We start from the raw sequence: 21,853 nt of genomic DNA, 5'->3' as shown, positions 1-21,853 counted from the left end.
AAACAACTTGAATGTGTAATTCTTTGAAGACTGTACTAGTAATCTCAGATATCTTCATTCATGCTGAAGAACAGATAGGATGGCTTCAAATTGCCAGATATTCAAGATGGTTATTAAATCCACTAAAATGGCTGCTTAAAGCTTTCAGGTCTTTTTCAAAGTCATTGTAAATAAATAGAGGATCCACTGTGAGACAATCCTACAGCTTTAGTGGGCTGGCTTTTTTCCATGTCTGAGTTTTTGCTGCCACCTGCAGTCTCAGTCTTGTCACAACACTTTGCCCAGAAAAAGTGCTGTTTTTCACACTTGCCAAAAGGTCCCTTAAATACTGTAGATGTTGCATATTGTACAATGAATACAAACATGAAGACTCCATAAATATGGTGAATATCCCTGTGAGGAATTTCAGGCATACACGCTATACTTGTATACACGTATAGGGAAAGCCGTGAGATGGCTAATTCATAGGAAGAACACCTTCCTTTGCCATGCCCTGAGATGATCATGGTGTAAGGAATCCCAGGATCGCACAATCCTCCCAGCCTGGAAATTCAACGTGGGCAATCCTTCTTCAAAACCCAAAAGAGGAGTTCCTGTTGTGGCTCAGTGGTTAACGAATCTGACTAGGAATCATGAGGTTTCGGGTTCAATCCCTGGCCTCGCTCAGTGGGTTAAGGATCCCGCGTTGCGGTGAGCTGTGGTGTAGGTTGCAGACATGGCTCAGATCCCGCGTTTCTGTGGCTCTGGCGTACCCTGGTGGCTACAGCTCCGATTCCACTCCTAGCCTGGGAACCTCCATATGCTGAGGGAGCGGCCCTAGAAAAGGTAAAAAGACAAAAGCAAACAAACAACAACAACAACAAAAAAGATTTAATGTAATTGCTACAGAGATGCCCAACTTCAAAAATAATCTATATTGTCAAATGCCCATAAGTTTTTGTGGGTTTGTTTGGTCTTTTTTTTGGGGGGGGGGTCTTTTTGTCTTTTTTAGGGCTGCAGCCATGACATATGGAAGTTCCCAGCTAGGGGTCGAATCGGAGCTGTATTCGCCGGCCTACACCACAGCCACAGCAAAGCCACGTCCTCATGGATGCTAGCGGGGTTCGCTAACTGCTGAGCCATGACGGGAACTCCAAAATGTCCATAAATTTTATTTTTTATTTATTTATTTTTCGAAGCAGAGAGTAGGGTTTATTTAAAGGGATCATTGGCTACACAAGAAAAAAAAACTTCCATGGGAAAAAAAAATCTCTTCATTTTCCAGGGACATTGTCTCTTACAAATGAATCAAAATGAGGCTGGTCAAAGTCGACTTAATAAAATACAAAATCCAGGCCATTTCCGGCGCCCCGCTGGTCGGGGGCGGGGCGGCAGTTGGGGGAAGTGTGCCATGAGGCTTCGGGCGCGCTTTCTGCCAACCGTGAGCGAGCTGTTGGCGCGGGGCTCCGCGTATAGCTGTGTCAACATGTTATGATGCCGTCTCGTACCAACCTGACTACTGGAATCCTCAGTAGTAAAGTGAAATACTCAAGGTTCTCCAGTACAGACGATGGCTACATTGACCTTCAGTTTAAGAAAAGCCCTCCTAAGATCCCATATAAGGCCATTGCGCTTGCTACAGTGCTGTTTTTGATTAGCGCCTTTCTCATTATCATAGGCTCCCTCCTGCTGGCAGGCTATATCAGCAAAGGGGGTGCAGACCGGTCTGTTCCTGTCCTGATCATTGGCATCCGGGTTCCTGCCAGGATTCTACCACCTGCGCATCACCTACTATGCATCCAAAGGCCACCGGGGTTACTCTTATGACATTCCAGACTTTGATGACAGACATGCACCTCAGCCCTGAGGAGAAGAGTCACAGATGAGACTGAGCCTAACTTTATGACATTGAGCAGAAGCTATGTCTAGGGACTAAGGATTTCTGCAACTGGCAGATGTTTAACCAAACAGTGGCCAGATTTTAATGGATCTGTCCTAAAGAAGTTAATTGAATTTACAACTAGCTCATTAGGATAGTCTCTAATTTTCATCTCCTGGCCCTGGAAAAGTTCCTGACAAATTTTTCCATATGCATATGTATTACGAAGAGTAGCAGTGTTAATTGCATGAGAAAGGGGGAGGTTATTCTTTAGCTTTTGCTGCCACCATCATTTTTAGAGTTAAGCATTTCTTTCAACTAGTCCTCAATGTCAGTATGTTCTTGTGGCAAATGGAAGAATGCAGTATGTCAGATTTCTTGTTACTAAGTAATTTCTTTTGAAAATAGATCTAACTGTCTTATCCCCATACTCATCATGGCAAAATCAAATATCAGTGTGGATGCATCTGTAATTTTTTTACTTGATTTTTTTTTAACTCAATGAATTTTTTTTCAACTCAATGAATTTATTACTTTACTTGCTTTCTTATTAACAGCAACTAGGAATTTTTTAAACCTCAGACCAAGGTTTCAAAATGTAAACACTTTGTTCACCAATCCTTGGCCCCATCTCTGATGTGGTTCACTGATAGCTTGGCCAGTGTATAGTTCGGATCATTCTGTCCTTTGTAGATAAAGATGTTCTGTATGTCATAAAAAAATAAAATAAAATACAAAATCCAATCCATAATAAACCTCTTAGCAAAATGAGATGGGAGTGACTTTACCTTGATCAAGCCTGTTTGAGAAAACTATAGGCAACACCCATTTAATGGTGAAATGAAATGTTTAAATATTCCCATTGAAGCCAGGAGGTGAGGAAGCAGTTGCCCACCTATGACTCCTTAGTATTTTAAGTGTGTCCTGCTTTCTCCTTGTTCTTAGTACCCCTCTGCCTTTTGTTTGATTTATCAAATTTCCCTTGATCCACTTGTTCCTCAATCAACTGATAATGGAAATACTCATTCTATTTCAGCTGTTCAGAGGTCACCAGTGGGGACAGGACACATGCATAAAATGCCAATGTACCTGTGCTCTCAGATTCATCATCTGTAGGACCCCCAGGACTAGACAGAGTCTCAGTGATTTTAGTTCCTTTGAACTCCAACCCCCCCCCCCCCCAAAGTTCCATCAGTGCCTCTTGGAACTTCAATTCCAGCTTATTCATCTTCCTTCAAGGATCATATTGTTCAGACTGAACACAGTTACTCATTTCTAGATTTTTGGTCCTTCTCGCATCCCACTTCTTCCTCTTTCTTCCACTTCTTTCTTCTGGCTGAAAATCCTTATCTGTGCTTTCACTGCACAGGGCACACCAGCGGCTCTCAGGGGAAGCTGGCACTAAGGTCTGATGTGACGAGCACTGACTAATCTGACCACATCCCATCCACTCTGTGGGAAGCAGATCTGGGCAGGATCCTGAGGGAGCTGGCAGGCTGGATCCGGAGTACGGGGATTAGGAATGGGGCTCGAGTTTGGAGAGTCTCCAGAGTACAGGAGCATTTAGCAAATGCCCAGGTCAGAGAGATGGGGGCTGGCGGGGGGCGGAGGGCCCTGGGAACACATATAGGTAGGTGCCTTGGGACATTTGCATAGCTATTAAGGCTGAGCCTGTGGGTATGAACCCTATGTAGGGACAGATGGCTGAAGGCTGGGACCCCCTGAAGTCCCAGTACCCATAGGTGCTGGTCTGCCTCTGGTATCTCATCGGGAGTGGGTCCCTGTGGGGGCCGGGGGCCGCCGCCGCTGTTGCTGCCGCCGCTGCTTCTCTTGTGAAAGGGAGTGTCAGCATCTGCCTGGTTTCTGATTCCTCGGGGTGGCCGGAGTCCTCTCTGTTGTCCAGCTCCACATGCATATCCAGCCCCAGCAAGTGTCTCTCATGGAGACTGGGGTCCCTGTGCAGGCTGGAATCACCATGGAGGCCCGGGTTTCTGTGGAGGCCTGGGTTTCTGTGGAGGCCGGAGTTCCTGCGGACGCCCGGGTTCCTGTGGAGGCCTGCCCCCCTGCTCCAGCCTCTTTCTGATCTCTGGCTGCTTTCCCTGCGGCGGCTTCTACCTCTCTGTGCAAGGAGCGCAGATTGCACGAAAGTAGGGGTCTGGCAGCTCAAGGGTTTCACATAAGCAAATGGTTTCGAAGTTTGGCCTGGCAGTGCAGGGTCAGCTGTTCCCATGGGGTGTCCACCTAATGCATTGTGGTGGCTGGCCTCTTGCAGATCGACACCTTGGTTGGAGGCCATTGAGCGAAATCGTTTGGAAGGTCTTCACTGCTCCCTGAGGAATCTGGTCTCCCTGCTGTGACTCTGCAGCTGGTTCTGGAAGTTGGAAGACTCGGTCTGGAGTTGGAGTTGGGTGTCCACAGATCAGAGGGCTGGCAGTCTTCAGATAAGCCTCCACAGGAACCTCCAGGAAAACAAGCTACTGCTGTGATCTGCCCGGTGGGCTGCCTCTTATAAGGGTGCTGTGTGGGGATCACTTCAGCGTGATTGGATAAGGGAGGGCGGGGCAGGGCCAGTGGGCGGGCTTAGCACGAGTAGATTGTAGATAGGGTTAGTCTTCTGCCTGCCAATGGGTCAGACTATGCTCCAGTGATCAGCTGATCTGGAAGTGGAATTTCTGAGTTGAATATCAAGTGTTTAACCTGATAACGACTGTCAAACAGTTTTCCAAAGTGGCGGCTGTACTATTTCACATGCCCTCCAGCCGTGGGAGAGGTCTCTATGCCCTCACATCTTGTTCCACGTCTGTCAACTGTCAACACTTGCTGTTGCGGTCTTGCTGATTTGAGCCCAAAATGTCCATAAATTTTAATTGGAGAGTGTGATCAAATTATTTTTCCACTTGGGGCCTCCGTTTCAGGAAACTAAATGAGGTAAAACCCTGTCAGTGACCATCATTTGAAACTTTCATTTCAATGGCTGAGAGGTGCTAGGCTAGTTGTACTTGACAACACCTGATATTGTGTCACCAAAAAGGATTTTTTTTTTTTTTAGGGCCACACCGGAGGCATATGGAGGTTCACAGGCTAGGGGTCTAATTGGAGCTACAGCTGCCAGCCTACACTACAGCCACAGCAACTCAGAATCCAAGCTGCTTCTGTGACCTATATCATAGCTCACAGCAACGCCAAATCCTTAACCCACTGAGTGAGGCCAGGGATCAAACCTGCAACCTCATGGTTCCTAGTTGGATTCATTTCCACTGTGCCACAACGGGAACCCCTGAAAAAGATTTCTACACAAATTCGTCTTTGCTATGACATGAGATTTTCAATTTCATCAGTTAGAAATAATTGCTGTTGACAGTTTATACTGATCAGTGTTTGAGGTGTTGTAGCAAAATGTTCATTTCAGTGATTTTTTTTTTCTTCATTGTATATCATGACTAAAATTTAAGTAGCTTAGAATATAAATAATAATTGAGCTGTAATTCTTAGCTCCCTGATATGTGGCCACAGAATCAGCAGCTTTCTCTCTGATACTTGACATGTACTGGAAGTCACAGGATTATAAATAAAGGGCAGTGATGCAGACAAATTTAGATTAGAATTTTAATAAGTCATTAAGAAACCCTAAGAACAGCCACACGTTTCTTTAGTGATGATCATCAAAATCTCTGCACTGGGTGGACTGATGCCAGACTCACTCAAAAATGGAAGGAGTAAGTGAAAGGTCTGTATATTGAAAACTCACCCCACCCAGCCCCTATTCTGCCCAGCTCCATACATCTGAAACCAGGCTTGCTACACTAAAGCCCACCAGTCACTAGCCTCATAAGACATTCAGCTTACAATGTTTAGAAATATGCCTCACTCATAAATGGTCAGGTACAATTTGTCACATATTTGAGATGGTCTACAACAAAAGTAAAGGAAAAGAGAACAAACCACCTTTTTGGGTCTTTAGTTTCTTTCATCAAAGTCTGATAGTTTTCTGGGTACATGTCTTTTACATACTTAGGTATGTTTACTCCTAAGAATTTCCTTCTTTTTAATGTGACTGCATATGGAATTGTTCTCTTAATTTCTCTTTTTGAGATTTTATTGTCAGTGTGTAGAAATGTAGCAGGTATATATTAGTATTTTTTCTTGTAAATTTACTGAATCCCTTGATGTGTTCTCGTTTTCTGGTGGCATCTTTAGGATTTTACATATATGGGTTTATGTCTTCTGTAGACAGTGATCACTGTACTTCTTGCTTTCCAATTTGGTTTTCTTTTGTGTCTTTTTAAAAATTCAGTGAATTTTATTATATTTATAGTTGTACAACCATTATCACATCCTAATTTTAGAACATTTCCATCCCAAACTTCCAGCCCCTCCCTCCTTCCACAACCTGTCTCTTGTGATAACCACAAGATTTTCAAACTCTGTGAGTCAGTTTCCATTCTGCAAATAAATTCACTTTATCATTTTTAAAAATTTTGTTTATTTTATTTTATTTTACTGTCTTTTTAGGGCCACACCCACGGCATATGGAGGTTCCCAGGCTAGGAGTCAAATCAGAGCTACAGCTGCCGGCCTACACCACAGCCACAGCAATGCCAGATCCAAGATGCACCTGAGACCTACACCACAGCTCATGGCAAATAGAACTCATTAGAAAATTTAGTTAACTTGCAGGACAGAAACATAATCTAGAGAAATGCTTGCATATCTATATACTCAAACTCTTAGCAGAAGAATTTAAGAAGTTAAAAGTTTGAGAAATCAAGACAACAACCTCATTGACAGTTTCGTATATAAAAATACAGTACCTAGGAATATATTCTGACCCAGGACCAAAACCTCTACTCAAAAAACCTTGATGAAAGGAATTGAAGACAACACAAACAAATGGAAAGATATGCCCAGCTCATGGATTTGAACATTTTGGATTGTGAAAATGATTCTACATCCCAGGGAAACCTAGAGATTCAATGCCATTCCTATCAAATTAACAAAGGGGTTATTTGGAGGACTAGAACAAAGAATTCTCAAATGTGTATGGAAACCCAAACAAACCTGATAAAGAAGCACAAACCTGAAAGTATGATGCTCTGGATTTCAAACTAACTACAACCCTAGAATCATCAAACAAGATGGTATTGGCACAAAAGAAATACACCTAGATCCATGGAATAGAATGGAGAGCCCAGGAAAAAACCCATGCTTATATAATCAATTCACCTATGACCAAAGACCTAAGAATATACCATAGGCAAAATATAGCCTCTTCCATCAATAGTGATGGGAAAATTGGACAGCTACATGTATAAGAATCAAATTGCAAGGCTTTTTCATGTCATCTATAAAAATAACCTCAAAAGGAATCAAATGCTGCCATGGAAGACTTGAAGCCACAGACCTGATGACCTCCCTAGGAGGTAGATGCCAGCTGACCCCTCTGTGCAGATGGAGCACATTAGGGAGACTCTGCAAAGCACTTGGCTTGTCCAGGGTCACATCACTGGTGAGGAAGAGGAGCAGGGTCTAAATGCAGCTGTGTCCTCAGAGCTGGGGCCCTGGCTGCACCCAGACCTCTCCAGAACTCTGGGGTGGGCCGTGTTGGTGTCACTGTACATGGACATGCCATGGGTCAGAGGAGGTGAATGCTGACCCTTCAGTAGACCACAGATGCCTTGGGGAGCTTTGTGTAAGGAGGAAGCCCAGCTAAGCGGACCCCAGGAAGTGACCTCACTTCCCTGGCGATAGAGCCCAACAGAATTTGGAACCTGGGTAACTAGACACCCACTTGTCCAGGAAAGGACAGAGGAGAAATGGATCTGTTCTGCTGTGTCCTGTTCTCCCGGGGCCGTGGCCTCAGGAAAGAGCGCAGCAGAGAAAATATTTGTCAAACACATAGAAGATGGTCACACAGGGAGCTTCAGCCCAGCCCAGGGACCTCTCTGATCTCACTTGGTAGCCCTGTATCCCCTCCCTGGATGTGTGGAGGTGTAGGGTTGTGAGGGGTATGTCTGCCTCAAGCAAGAGCAGGCTGATGAGGGGTTAGATGCTTGCTGGGTGGGTCATGTCCACATGCCAGGGCAAAGCTGGCTGGGGAGAAGGGGGCTAGTATGGAGAGTCAGGGCAGAGCCCTGTACCCAAGCTTTATCCCCAGCCCTCCAGGGGGATCTCATTCTTCCCAGGTGAGTATCTGGGCAGACAAGGCCTCACCTGATCTGGGAACAGAAGGTCAAGGAAGCAGAAGAAGCAGCGAGAAGATAATGACCCCACAGAACTCTGACACCTCAGGGCTGGACCCTCTGCCACTCACTGTCACCACCTAGTCTGCTCCCTGGTATCCTCTCCTGGGCTCATGGGGAGCTCAGCACATCCAACTCTGGCATGTCCAACTCTGGCATGGAGAATCGAGTCAACCTTTGCCTGAGTCCACTGGATGGCCTGGCACCCACTGAGGCACAGCCTGAAGGTGAGAAGATGGGGATGAGGCCCTGTGAGTATGAGTCAGGAGTTGGGGGGGGGGTTCATAGAGGATGGTCTTGGGCCAGGAGCAAAGACTGACCCCACATCACCCACCTAGTGGACCGCAGGCAGAGAAGTTCCTGGGCTGGGATTTGTCTCAAGGTTCTGGGAAGGTTTTGGTCCTTGGACTAGCCCATGGAGAGGCAGGAAGGCAGGGAATCTTTTCTTCTCTCACAGCTCCAGCAGGAGACCCAGAACCACATGACAAGACACCACCAGGTCAGGGAGAACCTGTACCTGTTCTGGCAGGAAACCCAGCTCTCAACATTCATCTCCTGGCCCTGCAGGGAGAGGCTGCTTTGGCTCCTGCAGGGCACCAACGCCAGGGCTCATTTCACCACCCATGACGGGAGAATCTGCTCTGGCTCCACCAGAAAACAGAGAGCCAGGTCCAAGTTCAACACTGCTGAAGGGAGAACCTGAACCGCTCTGGTAGTAATCCCAGATATTAATGTTGATTTACTGCTCCTGGAGGGAAACCCTGCACTGGCTCCTGCAGGAGAACAAGAGCCAAGTCAATATCCACTACCCCTTCTGGCTCAGCCTGCTCTGCTTCCTTCAAAAGAGCCAGAGCCCAGTCAGAATTCAAAACTCCTGGTGGCAGAGACTGTACCTGCTTCACCTGAGACCTAGATCTCAGTGCTGAGGCGCCACTGCCACAGGGAGAATCTGCACTGGCTCCAAAAGGAGACTATGGGCCAGGTTTCAGGTGACCACCCCATCTGGGGGAGTCTGCTCTTGGTCCTGCAAAAGAGACAGAGCCAGTCAGAATTCAAAACCCCTGGTGGAAGAGACTGTCCTGGATCCCACAGGAGACCAAGGTCCACCCCTGCAGGGAGAGCGCTATACTGGTTTCTGCAAGAGACCCAGAGCCAAGTCAAAATGCAGAGCCCATGCAGGGAGAAGCTACTCTGGCGCCATCAGGATACAAAGAGCCAGGTCAGATTTCCCATCTCAGCAGGGAGAGGTTCTGGGAAGGTTTTGGTCTTCGGACTAGCCCATGGAGAGGCAGGAAGGCAGGGAATCTTTTCTTCTCTCACAGTTCCAGCAGAAGACCAAGAACCACATGACAAGACACCACCAGGTCAGGGAGAACTTGTCTCAAGAGCTCCTGCAGGAGACCAAAGGCTAGGGCAAATTCACCACCCCTGCTTAGAGTGCCTGCACCCACTTCAGTAGGAGACCCAGATCTCAATGTGGAATGACAACCCCAGGAGGGACAAATTGCACTGCTCCAGCAGGAGACCCAGGGCCAGATCATGTGATTCCACCCCTGTCAGGAGAACCTGAACTTCCCCTGGCAGTCAACCCAGATCCAGATGTGAATTTTTCACCCTGGCAGTGAGAGCTTATACTGACTTCTACAGGCCACCCAATACTAGGTGCTAATGCAGCTGCCCTGCAGGGAAAGCCTGCTCGGGCTCCAGCAGGAGACATGGAGCCAGCTCTATATTCACCACCCCTGCAGGAAGAACCTGTGCTGGCTCTTGCAAGAGATCCGGGCCATTTTCAGAAATCACCTTCCCCAAGTGCAATCCCCATCAGCTCCCCATTGACACCATCGACCTGCTTGCTCCCTGTCAAGAAACTTACTCTCCTTCCCCTCTTGTGGTTTGTGTTTGGGTGTTTTGTAATTTCCTTTTTTTCCTTCCATGTCCTTTATGACATTCTCTATGTTTTAAGAGTAAAACAATAAAGTGGAACCACGTCGTCTCTCAAATTGTGCAATTTAGGAGCATTAAGTCCATTCCCAAAGCCGAGCAACCACTACCGCTGTCTAAGTTCACACCCTTTCATCCTCCCACCCCCAGTGAAAGCCTTGTATCCAAAGCACAGACTCACCAGGCCTCCCTTCCCAGGCCTCTCCCAAACCCTCATCCTCTTTCTCTCTCTGTTTCCCGAACTATTTCCCATGTTTCCCCTCAAGGAAACCATCCCAAAGTTGGCTTTTCCTGTCTGGCTACAGATTTTAAGAGAGCACTGGGGAACTGGTATTTTGACTTTTCTTGGAAATAGCCTTTTTCTTTTTTGGAGTCCCACTCACACTCAGCTATTTATTGCCCACCTGAGGTACCTCTTATTTTCACTGTTTCCAAGCTAATTGTGAACCATGCAAAGATGCCAGGTGGAAACACCCCCATCCACCTGGAGCCACCCTCTTCCCTGTCGGCTGCAATTCCCCAACCCCACCATGATCCCCACCATTCTGGCCTGAACTCTGTGTGTTCATGTGACCATGGGTACATAGGTGTGTGGAGGGGGGCAGGTACACTCTTGGGGTTTCTCTTTCTGGACCCTTCTTTCCGCCTCGGTTTGTGCTGAACACACTGATACACATGAGCCTCAGTGGCCAAGGTGGTGCCTTGCTTTGATGGTTTTCATGCGAGCTCCGAGGTGGCCCAGGCCCATGGAGCTTCAGGCAGCTTCAGGTCCAGCTGGATCCAGTGGCTTGAAGGATGACAGCAGGAGTTACCTTTGCTCTGCTTTCCATGTGGGTTTCACTCTTTGATTCATCAGCAGCAAGTGGCCTGCTAGACCCCAGAGGAGAGAGAGCTTCTCATGCACAAGAGTTCTATTGCAAGCTGAGGCACAGGTTTCCTGGGACCAGGTCACATGTCCATCCTTGAACAGTTTCCTGAAACAAAGAAGAGGAATTCTGTTAACTGGCCTGATCTAGGTGATAGGCTTCCCTATGAACTGTGGTGTTAGACAGGGTTACCTTCCTCCAAGCCACCTGGACTAGAAAATGATGGGAGGGGGGGCTTCACCGGAGAAAAGAGGTACTATAGGCATAAGATGAGGAGACAGGGGACAGGCAGGAATAGTCGTCACTGATGTCCACTATCCCACCCAGGACTGTGGAACATCTGGGGAATTACAGTGATCAGTTCATCCACACTGAGTAGAAAACCCAACCCAGAACCCCGGACGACCACACATTCATCAGGGATTATGGAGCCTGGGCTGAGAGCCAAGTGGACACAGGGCCTGAGGCAAGCAGACCAGAAACAAGCACAGGATTTCCTGCTGGTGCTGCTGGCCTGGGAGGAAGAGGACAGGACAGAGGCTCAGGTGCCCAGGGGCTTCCACAGTATGGAGCCCAGACACTGACAGGAGAGAGCAGGCAGGATGGAGCCTCTGGGGGAATTCTCCGGGGAGCTTGTTAGAAATGCAGCATCTCAGGCCTCGGTCCTGACCTCTGCAGCAGAATCTGAACTTCTGTGTTCAGATCCCCCGATGTTTCACGTGCACTGCTGATCTACAGACTCCTCTCTTGTCTCTCAGCCCTCACATTCAGGGGTGGTGGCACTGCTGGTAGCTCTTCATTCAGACTTTCTGGAATGTGCTGTGGCCATGTGTATGAAGGGGCCTGAAACACCATCATGCTCCATCCTGGAGCCAAGAGCTCTGCTTCAGAGACATTACTGAACAAAACCACCAGAGGTGGGGACAAAAATGGCATGCACAGAGATGTGCACTGCATTAGAATTGATAATCAGAAATTTCTTTACACCCACAAATAGAAAATAATAAAGTCAAGCATGTTACCTTCCCAATTGACTGCTATGGTTCCATTTGAAATATTGTTTTCAAAGGAATCTACAGGGAATGGGGAGGGAACAGAGCGATCTACAAGACGGACCCAGGGTCTGCCCTCTTGGGGCTGACATTCTACGGGGAAAAGCAGACAACCAGCGAGTGCACAAATGAGACAATTTCAAATGGCAATAAGTACACAGAAGGAAGAAGGCTAATGTGTGGTAGAATCATGGGTGGCTGATAGGAAGGCTACTTAGGGAACTAGGGGAAGGCTCTTCTCAGAGTGAGCATTGACGGTGACATCCCAAAGACAAGATGGAGCCAGCCATGTGAATCGACAGGAAAAGGTCATCCAGACAAAGGGAACAGGAATTACTGAGAGGCTGGGGTGGAGAAGCTTGGCTGTGGCAGGGAAGTGAGTTAAGACGTGTGGGTGGAGCAGGAGAAGCCTGGAGTAAGGAACCACTACAGCCACTATCACCCATGTCTATACACTACCGCACTGAATCTAGCTTCCACTCTAGTCCTAATCATATATGTTCTATACCATCTCCCATACTGTATGCATAAATTAATATACACCTAGGTTAGAATTTATAGTAGGTTCACTGAGTTAGCTGTTTACTTCATTTTCTAATCAGGTTGAACTTCAATCATCCAAGGCATAAAAAGTGTGCCAACATCCTTTAACTATCTCTTATTTGGGTCTTTCTCCATATTTTGCAATGAAAAATGTAATGTAAGAAAAATACATCTTTGTATTCCAGGAATAAATTCCACCTAATAATGATCCTTTGTGAATGAAGTTGAAATCAGTTTCCTAGTCTTTTGCTGAAGACTTTTGCAATGACATTCATCAAAGTGATTGGCACATAGTTTTCTTCTAGGGTCCTTTATGGCTCCTATATTAGCATAATGGTGGCCTCATAAAATGATTACTTGTATTTCTGCCTTTTAAAATAGAAAAGTTTAAGAAGGTTCATTCTCTTTGAAATATTTGAAAAAATTCACCGTTGAGGTCATCGGGTCCTGGGCTATTCTTTTCTTTGCAGGGAAACATTTGAAGATTGATTTTGATTATTTCTTTCCTCACTCATTTTTCGTCTCTCAGACTTTCCATTTATTCATGATTCAGTCTTTGAAGGCTGTATCCTTGTAGATATTTACCTGTCTCTTCTATGGTATCCCATTTTCTGACATAAAAACATGCTATCTTTTACATCATATTTCATACAGACAGATCTGTTTGGTTAAATGGTTCAACAGGTGGTATGTGACTATAAAAAGAGTTCCTACTAACAGTACAAGCACCATCTAGGCCATTTTGTTGTTCAAATGATTTCTAATGAAAATTAACTGGACTCTTCTTCAGTCACCTGCTCATTTTATAAGAATTAGTTTCTGTGAAACTAGAGGATATAGTCAGTATGTCCACTTGACATTTGACTCATCAACTGCAGGACAGTGCAATGTACTCCAAGCACATGAAGGAATGGGATCCCTGCCAACCTCTCTGCAAGGTAAGTAACAATACAGACCATCCTGGATGTGTGAGATGGTCTAATAGTCACTGAGTGATGACACTCGCATCAATCCATATCTACTACTAGACCAATGAAGACTATTCTTCCTTAATATATTTTTTAAAATTTTACAGCTACAACCACAGCACATGGAAGTTCCCAAGCCAGGGTTTGAGTCTGAGCTGCAGTTGTGACCTATGCTGTAGCTGGGGCAACACCAGATCCTTTTAACCCACTGTGCAAGGCTGGGAATCAGACCCACACCTCCACAGCAGTCAGAGCCGCTGCAATCGGATTCTCAATTCACTGGGCCACTGTGGCAAATCCCTTCCTTAATTTTTAGATCATTCCAACTTTCATACATGCTCTTGACAATCAATATGAATCCTCCTTCCAAAAGACCAAGGATACTGTACATTTTAAGGAAGTAACATCCTTCCCCTCCTTCCATAAGTCCCATTCCCAGCACTAATTTTTGTGAACAGATACTGCATCATATTTTTTATTGAATAAAATGTTTGTTAATAAGAAAAAGGGTTATTTGTTCTAAAACAGTGTTTGTGCACATGGTGTAAAGATCCAAAGAGAACTTCTTCACCACAGTGTCTCCATCTCCACTGGTTCACAGGAAGATACCCTTTCCCGGCATTGGTACCCTCAGGCAACTGGACAAACAAGTGAGTCCTGGATGAGTCATATGGTGTGCAAGTGATATTTCCATGTACATCCCCAGATCATAAAAATCTGCCATGGTGGGCAATAAAATTTCCTCTTTTACCACGGAGAAAAATAAATTCAAGCAATAAAGCCAGATTTGAAGCCATATGATGATGGCACGTGCATGAAGTAAAGGGAACTGTGTGCTTGGATCTCTGAGGGAAAGTAAACAAGCAGACTCAATATTTGAAAGACAGTGTTTCAATGTTATTTGAAATTTAATTTGTATAATGTTTAAACAACTCACATTTTCATGTTTCTATTTTTATTTTTATTTTGTCTTAGGGCCACACCCACAGCATATGGAAGTTCCCAGGCTAGGTGCCTAATTGGAGCTGTAGTAGCCAGCCTACACCACAGTCTCAGCAGCGTGGGCTCTGAGGTGCAATTTCAGCCTACACCACAGCTAATGGCCACATTGGATCCTTAAAGGCCAGGGATTGAACTGGTGTCCTCATGAATACTAGTTGAATTCGTTACTGCTGAACCACGATGGGAACTCCATTATGTTTCTCATTCTGAAAGTTAACATTTGGAGTTTCTCTGTGGTGCAGTGGGCTAAGGATCCAGCATTCCTACTGCAGTGGTCTGGGTCACTGCTATGCATTGCTCGTTCAATCACAGGCCTGGGAACTTCCACATGCTGAGGTCATAGCTCCCCCAAAAGATCAGTTCTCAAGGGAAAGGGGATTATGATAAAAAACAAGATTATAGATATCCTAATTTTCCATTTGAATAGAGATATACAAAATTGAATGCCTTCTGATTTTGATTTATTAGGAGAAAGTTTATTTAAAAGAAAAGTCTCTAATTTACAAAAAAGTGCCATTGTGGTGTTTCTGCTGCATCACAGTGGGTTAAGATCAGACTGTACTGGCTCAGGTCGCTGCAGAGGCACAGGTTCAATCACCAGCCTGGCACAGTGGGTCAAAGGATCCAGTATTGTCACAGCTACTGTCACAGGTCACAGCTGCAACTCAGATTCAATCCCTGGCACAGGAATTTCCACATATTCAGATGCCAGCAATTAAGTGTGGGGGGGAGCTGCCATTGTTTTGGCTCTTAAATATGCTGAAGTTTTACATTTTCATATATTTCATCTTAAATTGTCTTAAATAGTATGCAATGGCTAGTATTTTTAAAATCACAACTCTTGTTTATATGTCCTAAAAATGATTCACAAAATTTTTTGACATTCTTATAAAAAATTTGGTAGTGGAGTTCCCATCATGGCGTCGTTGAAACGAATCCAACTAGGAACCATGAGGTTTTGGGTTTGATCCCTGGCCTCACTTGGTGGGTTAAGGATCCGGTGTTGCTGTGAGCTGTGGTGTAGATCGCAGACTCGACTTGGATCCTGCATGGCTGTGGCTGTGGCTGTGGCGTAGGCAGGCAGCTGTAGCTCTGATTAGACCCCTAGCCTGGGAACCTCCACATGCTGAGGGTGTGGCCCTGAAAAGCAAAAAAAAAAAAAAATTTGGTAGTAGCCTGGCTAGTATTTTTTAACACTGCTAGTCACACTGGAATCCTGCAAAATACATTTTAATGACCTGATATTTAAGAATCCTTAAAATGGTTACTGTGTTATGAGAAACTGTCCAGCATTGTGACATTTTAATTTGGATGTGAGGTAAGTTGAGAGGTGAATTTGAATATATTATAGATAATTTCCTTTAAAGCCAGGAAAGTCGAATTGTTGTAAATTCTGATTTTGACATACTTAAAACATACGTAAAAGATGAGACTTAAACGAATGTGTTTTAAAACAACTTCCCATTACATTTTCAATATTTTCCAACCACTTGTACATTCTATCCCTACTGTCCATACTTAACAGGCGGTAGCGAAGCTCTTTTGCACAAAGAGGAAGTGAACAGTTCTGTGCCCTTGAGGATGAGGGGAAGCAGACACTTGCTTTTTGTTTTCCCCTTTTATGGCCACCCCACAGCATATGGAATTCCAGGGCCAGGAGTCAGATCCAAGGCACTGCTGCAACCTAAGCAGCGGCAAAGGCCTGATCCTTAACCCACTGTGCTGGCTGGTCCCAGTGCCCCCAAGACACAACCAATTCCTTTGCACAACACTGGGAACTTCTGAAGCAGACATTCTTGATGCCACTAATGAAAATGGACATTCCTACAACTTTCAGGGGGCACAGGAGGAAAAAGTAATGAAAGTATGTGCAAAATTTTCCCTCTTGCCCAGGGATTCTGAATGCATCACCAGGCTCGTCCCCAGCTCCCCAGCTCATCCCATGGCTGGACACGAGGGTCCCTGTACCATGTGTCCTCCTTCCTTCCACCATCACACACAAATTTCCAGGTCTGAATCTCTGCAGGGTTTCCCCCCACAAAACAGCCAAAGTCAGTGACAAACCCCACAGCCCTCACTTCCTCCCCCCGAGCCCCTTCCCTTAAAGATGAGTTCCTGCTGTAAAATAAGCTTTGTTAAGGTGTCACTTGGAAAGTGGAGAGGAAACTATGGGATGGTGCAGGAAAGGAAGGCTCTGCACGTGAGAGTCTGCAGGGACCTCCGCAGACTTCGGGATGTGAACACATGCTACGTATGGTTGGTTGACACCAACAGCTAGTATTATAAAGTTGAATTGACTTGAAGTGCAGAAAGCAACATTTGTTTTCATATCATTTTGAGTTAGAAGGCAGATCGCCATCAGCGGTGTGGTGATAGTTCCTAGTCAGAGTGATTGTGTTTGAGGAGTTATATTACTTTTATCAGGGTTGGAGATGGATTAGTAAGAAGACACTTTTTGGAAAGAGGACAGCTATTGTACTTGAATGAAGTTGGGCTGAGACAGGTGCAGGGCTTTCTATGGCTGAGAAAAGTCATGAGTGAAGGCTTAATTGGACAGATTTGCCAGTTATAGCTAAAAAAGTTCCAGTTAATAGAACAGATACTATCTGGTGTATATATATGTGTGTACAATCACATCCCCTTTATCCATTTATCCATTGATGGACATTTAGATGACTTCTATATCTTTGCTATCATAAATAATGCTGCTATGAGTACTATGGTGAATGTATCTATTCAAATTAGTGTTTTCACTTTTTCAGATATATACACATGAATAGAAATGACACATAATACAGTAGTTCTGTTTATTTTTCTTCTTTTTGGTCATGCTTGCAGGATGTGGAAGCTCACAGGGCCAGGGACTGAACCCACGCCACAGCAGCCACCCAAGTTGCAGCAGTGACAATGCCAGATCCTTACCTCACTGAGCCACAAAGGCACTTCTGTTTTTAATTTTTTGAAGAAACTCTTTATAATTTTTCATAGTATCTACCAATTTCCTTTCCCACATTGACTAGGGTTCTCTTCACGTTCTCACCAACATTTTTTATTTGTTGTCTTGTTCATCATAGCCATTCTGAGAGGTGTGAGGTGATACCTCATTATGGTTTGATGCATTTCCCCTTTTTTTTTTGTCTTTTTGTCTTTTTGCCTTTTCTAGGGTCTATCCCGCAGCATATGGAGGTTCCCAGGCTAGGGGTCGAATTGGAGCTGTAGCCGCCGGCCTACGCCAGAGCCACAGCAACGCAGGATCCGAGCCTCATCTGTGACCTACACCACAGCCCATGGCAACGCCAGATCCTTAACCCACTGAGCAAGGCCAGGGATCAAACCCGAAACCTCATGGTCCCTAGTTGGATTTGTTAATCACTGAGCCACGACGGGAACTCCGCATTTCCTCGATGATTAGGGATGTTGAACATATTTTCATGGGCCTGTTGGCCATCTGTATGTCTTCTTTAGAAAAAATGTCTACTAAGGTCTTAACCCATTTATTAAGAGACTACTATTTGGTTTTTGATATTGAGTTATATGAGCTCTTTGTGGATTCTGAATTTTAATCTCTTCTCAGACATATTATTTGCAAATAACTTCTCCGCATTCAGTTGGTTGTATTTTCATGTTGATGATTTCCTTCACTGTGCAAAAGCTTTTCAGTTTAATTATGCCCATTTATTTGTTTTTGTTTTTATTTCCCTGGCCTGAGGAGTCAGCCAAAAAAAATATGGCTATGGAGTTCCCGTCGTGGCGCAGTGGTTAACGAATCCGACTAGGAACCATGAGGTTGCGGGTTCGGTCCCTGCCCTTGCTCAGTGGGTTAAGGGTCCGGCGTTGCTGTGAGCTGTGGTGTAGGTTGCAGACGCAGCTCGGATCCCGCGTTGCTGTGGCTCTAGCGTAGGCTGGTGGCTGCAGCTCCGATTCGACCCCTAGCCTGGGAACCTCCATATGCCGTGGGAGCGGCCCAAGAAATAGCAAAAAGACAAAAAAAATTAAAAAATAAAAAAATATGGCTAAGACTTACGTCAAAGTGTGCACTGCCTATGCATTCTTCTCAAGAGTTTCCTGATTTCTGGTCTTACCTTTAGGTCTTTAAACTATTTTAAGTTGATTCTTGTATATAGCATGAGAAAATTTTCTAATTTTATTCTACTTTATATTAGCTGTCCAATTTTCCCAGTATCACTTGTTAGAGGAGTCTGTCTTTTCCCCATTGTCATTTTGCCTCCTTTGTCATAGTAAAAGATGCCTGTAATTTCATGGGTTTGTTTCTGGGCTATCTATACTGTTCCATTGGTCTAGGTGTCTGTTTCTATATGATACCATATTGTTTTCATTGCTGCAACTTTGTATTAGTCTGAAGTCAGGGAGCATGATATCTTTAGCTTTGTTCCTTTTTTTTTTTTTTTTTCAAGATTGCTTTGGCTATCCAGGGTCCTCTTCTGGTTCCATACATATTTTCACACTTTTTCTGGAAATACTACTTTAAGATCCAACCCATAAGAACTTCGTCATATGTTTACTAACAAAATTTCAACTTAAAAATAAAACCAAAAGAATCATTATGTATGAATACAATTAATCAACCTTCAGAGAAAGGAGCATATCTTCACACTCTCAACAAAGGAAAGAGGAACTGAATGATGATAAAGTTTCATTTAAAATAATCTTTATAAACCCAGTCAAATTCAGTGTGTCTCGTCAGGGATGTTTGTATAGCTAGCAGACTTGGAAAATAGAAATAGTGGCATCCACCAGAGCAGAAGCCTGAGTTGCTCTCTGTTTGATATAATAAAAATACCATCTCTTTCCCTCTCTCCAGGGCAAAGGTCAGCAGTATTACCACCCCCATAGAAGATTTGGGTCACTTATGCTCTAGGATTTTCTCCTGTAATGCAAACCCCTGCCTAAAGCAGAGTCACCCGGCCCACTGGGCATCACCTTGTAACAAGTGGGACTTCATGAACTGGCTCAAATGCCAGTGCTCTCGCCACGGCTATTGCTGTGAGTAACTAAGTCCTTTGTCTCTGATCCAAGAGTCTCATGTCTTTTGCCAGCATCCATGAGATTCTGGTAGGCTAACTGGTTAGCTTATAAGTAAGGTAAAACCACAGCCCTGTCAAGCAGTACCTGACAAGTCCTTAAAACAAGCAATAGTCTTAGGAACACAAACTACTGACAGAGTGTCCATGTGGTGGGGAAAACACAGTGGAGTATTTGGTGTGATGAAAGAACATCAAACTTGGTTATAGAGGCCAAGTCCTACCCAGATCCTCCTCATCCAAAGTGATAATGCTTTTAAGGGGCACTGTGGGGAAACTGTATTAGGATCCATGATGCCTTGGGTATTGTGGATGCCTGGATGTGGTAGAAACAGTGAAATTTCCAATTCCAGTTTTCCACACAACAAACACACCAAAAAACTCTTAGAAGTAAGAAACAAATTAAGGGAATTGGCAGGATCCAAAATCAACAGACAAAAATCACTTGTGTTGCTGTAAACTAATAATAAACCAGCAGAGGGAGAAATTAGGAAACCATCTCATTGACAATAACACCCAAAGAACAAAATACCCAGGAATTCAAAGACAATGAAATGTTAAGACGTGGAGTTTCTGCTATTACACAATGGGATTGGCAGTGTCTTGGGAACAATGGGCCACAGGTTTGATCCTGGCCTGGCACAGTGGGTTGAAGTTCTGGCATCGAAGTTTGAGACTTGCAGTGAAGTTTGAGACTGTGGCTCCAATCTGATCCCTGGCCCAGGAACTTCATATTCCCTTAGGTGGTCAAAAATTAAAAAAAAAAAAAAATGTTGCCATTGTGTCTCAGCAGCAGTGAAAAGGACTAGTATTAGTGAGGATGCGGGTTTGATCCCTGGCATTGCTATGAGCTGTGCTGTAGTATCTTGCAGTTGCACCTTGGATCTACTGTTGCTGTGGCTATGGTGTAGGCTGGGAGCTAAAGCTCCTATTTGGTCTCTAGCCTGGGAACTTCTATGTGCTGCAAGTGTGGCATAAAACGCAAAAAAAAAAAAAGAAAAGAAAAAAGAAAAAAGAAAGAAATGAGAAGAAAAAGAAAAGAAAGAAAAGAAAAAATGTGAAGATGTAGATGAAGAAGCTGAAGATGCAAGTTAAGTGGAAAGATGGCCTGTGCTCATGAATGGAAAGACTTAGTAGTGCTCAAATGTCCACTTCACCCTAATAGACACATACAATACAATTCCTACCAAAATTCCAATGGCATTTTTCACAGAAACTAAGCCAACAACCCTGACATTTTTCCGGAAGCACAAAGGACACTGAGAAGCCAGGGGGATTGCTAAGAAACCAGAACAAGTGCAAGAAAAAACTCACCACCTGAATTCAAACACCAGACAGTGTAGACATGGCACAAAAAAAAAAAGAATAGAAGAGAGAACCCAGGAATACTCCTGCATGTATGGGGTCGGTTCATTGATTACAAAGCTGCCAGGGAAACACACCAGAGAAAAGACAGTCCCCTCATAATTTGCCTGAAACACAGAACATTACAAGCCCAAGTAGGACACTGGACTCTGTGTGCCTCACACACAACATGAACCAAAACCCCACGACTGGCCACATCAAGACCTTCCTTGTTTGAGTCCTCAGCAGATGGACTCCACCCCAGGCATTCAGCCAGGTTCAGGAAGTTTCTCCCCACTTTTCCTTCATCATTTCCTCCCATGGTGGCAACTCTCCACTGGTCCTAAGAAAATGGAACTCCACTCAATGAGGATGCAGCTCTGTGTTGTTCCAAAGCCAGATCCCCAGTGAGTCCTGAGACCAGGCTCCTGTCCGATACAAGAAGTCAATGCCATTCCTATCAGAGTACCAAAGGGATTATTTGGAGAACTAGAACAAAGAATTCTCAAGTGTGTATGGAAACCCAAACAAACCTGAAGAGTCAATACAAACAATGAAAGAAGCGTAAGACTGGACCTATCTTGCTCACTGATTTCAAACTATACCACAACCTTAGAATCATCCAAACAAGATGGTATTGGCACCAAAGAAATACACTTAGATCCACAGAACAGAACTGAGAGCCCAGAAATAAATCCACACTTGTATAACCAATTCACCTATGACCAAAGAGGTAAGAATATGAAACAGGGAGGAGGAGGGACATATTTTTCTGACATGAAGAGGCTGGGCAGGCAGAGAAGATGGGTGTGGGCCTGTGCCTGTTCTTTCCTCATGTGTGGGGAAGATGATTCTGCTTTTGCCAGATAGGATCTAATTTCTCCATGAATGATCTAGTAAGATATCAACTGAAAACAAGATCAAAGTCAGGTGGATTGGGGCAAGATGGCAGATTGATGCTAGGGTCTCCTAAACAATGATTTCTTTGAAGGCACATG

At 44.7% G+C, this 21,853-nt stretch overlaps 1 pseudogene; it reads left to right on the top strand.

Annotated features, from left to right (window-relative positions):
• Positions 1-1,420: 1,420 nt before the first annotated feature.
• Positions 1,421-1,846, top strand: LOC125121954 (transmembrane protein 230-like; annotated as a pseudogene).
• The last annotated feature ends 20,007 nt before the right edge of the window (positions 1,847-21,853 follow it).

The sequence above is a fragment of the Phacochoerus africanus genome, chromosome 3 (genome assembly GCF_016906955.1).
Source record: "Phacochoerus africanus isolate WHEZ1 chromosome 3, ROS_Pafr_v1, whole genome shotgun sequence".
Classification (NCBI taxonomy): domain Eukaryota; kingdom Metazoa; phylum Chordata; class Mammalia; order Artiodactyla; family Suidae; genus Phacochoerus; species Phacochoerus africanus.
This window is presented reverse-complemented; position numbering and strand designations above follow the sequence as displayed.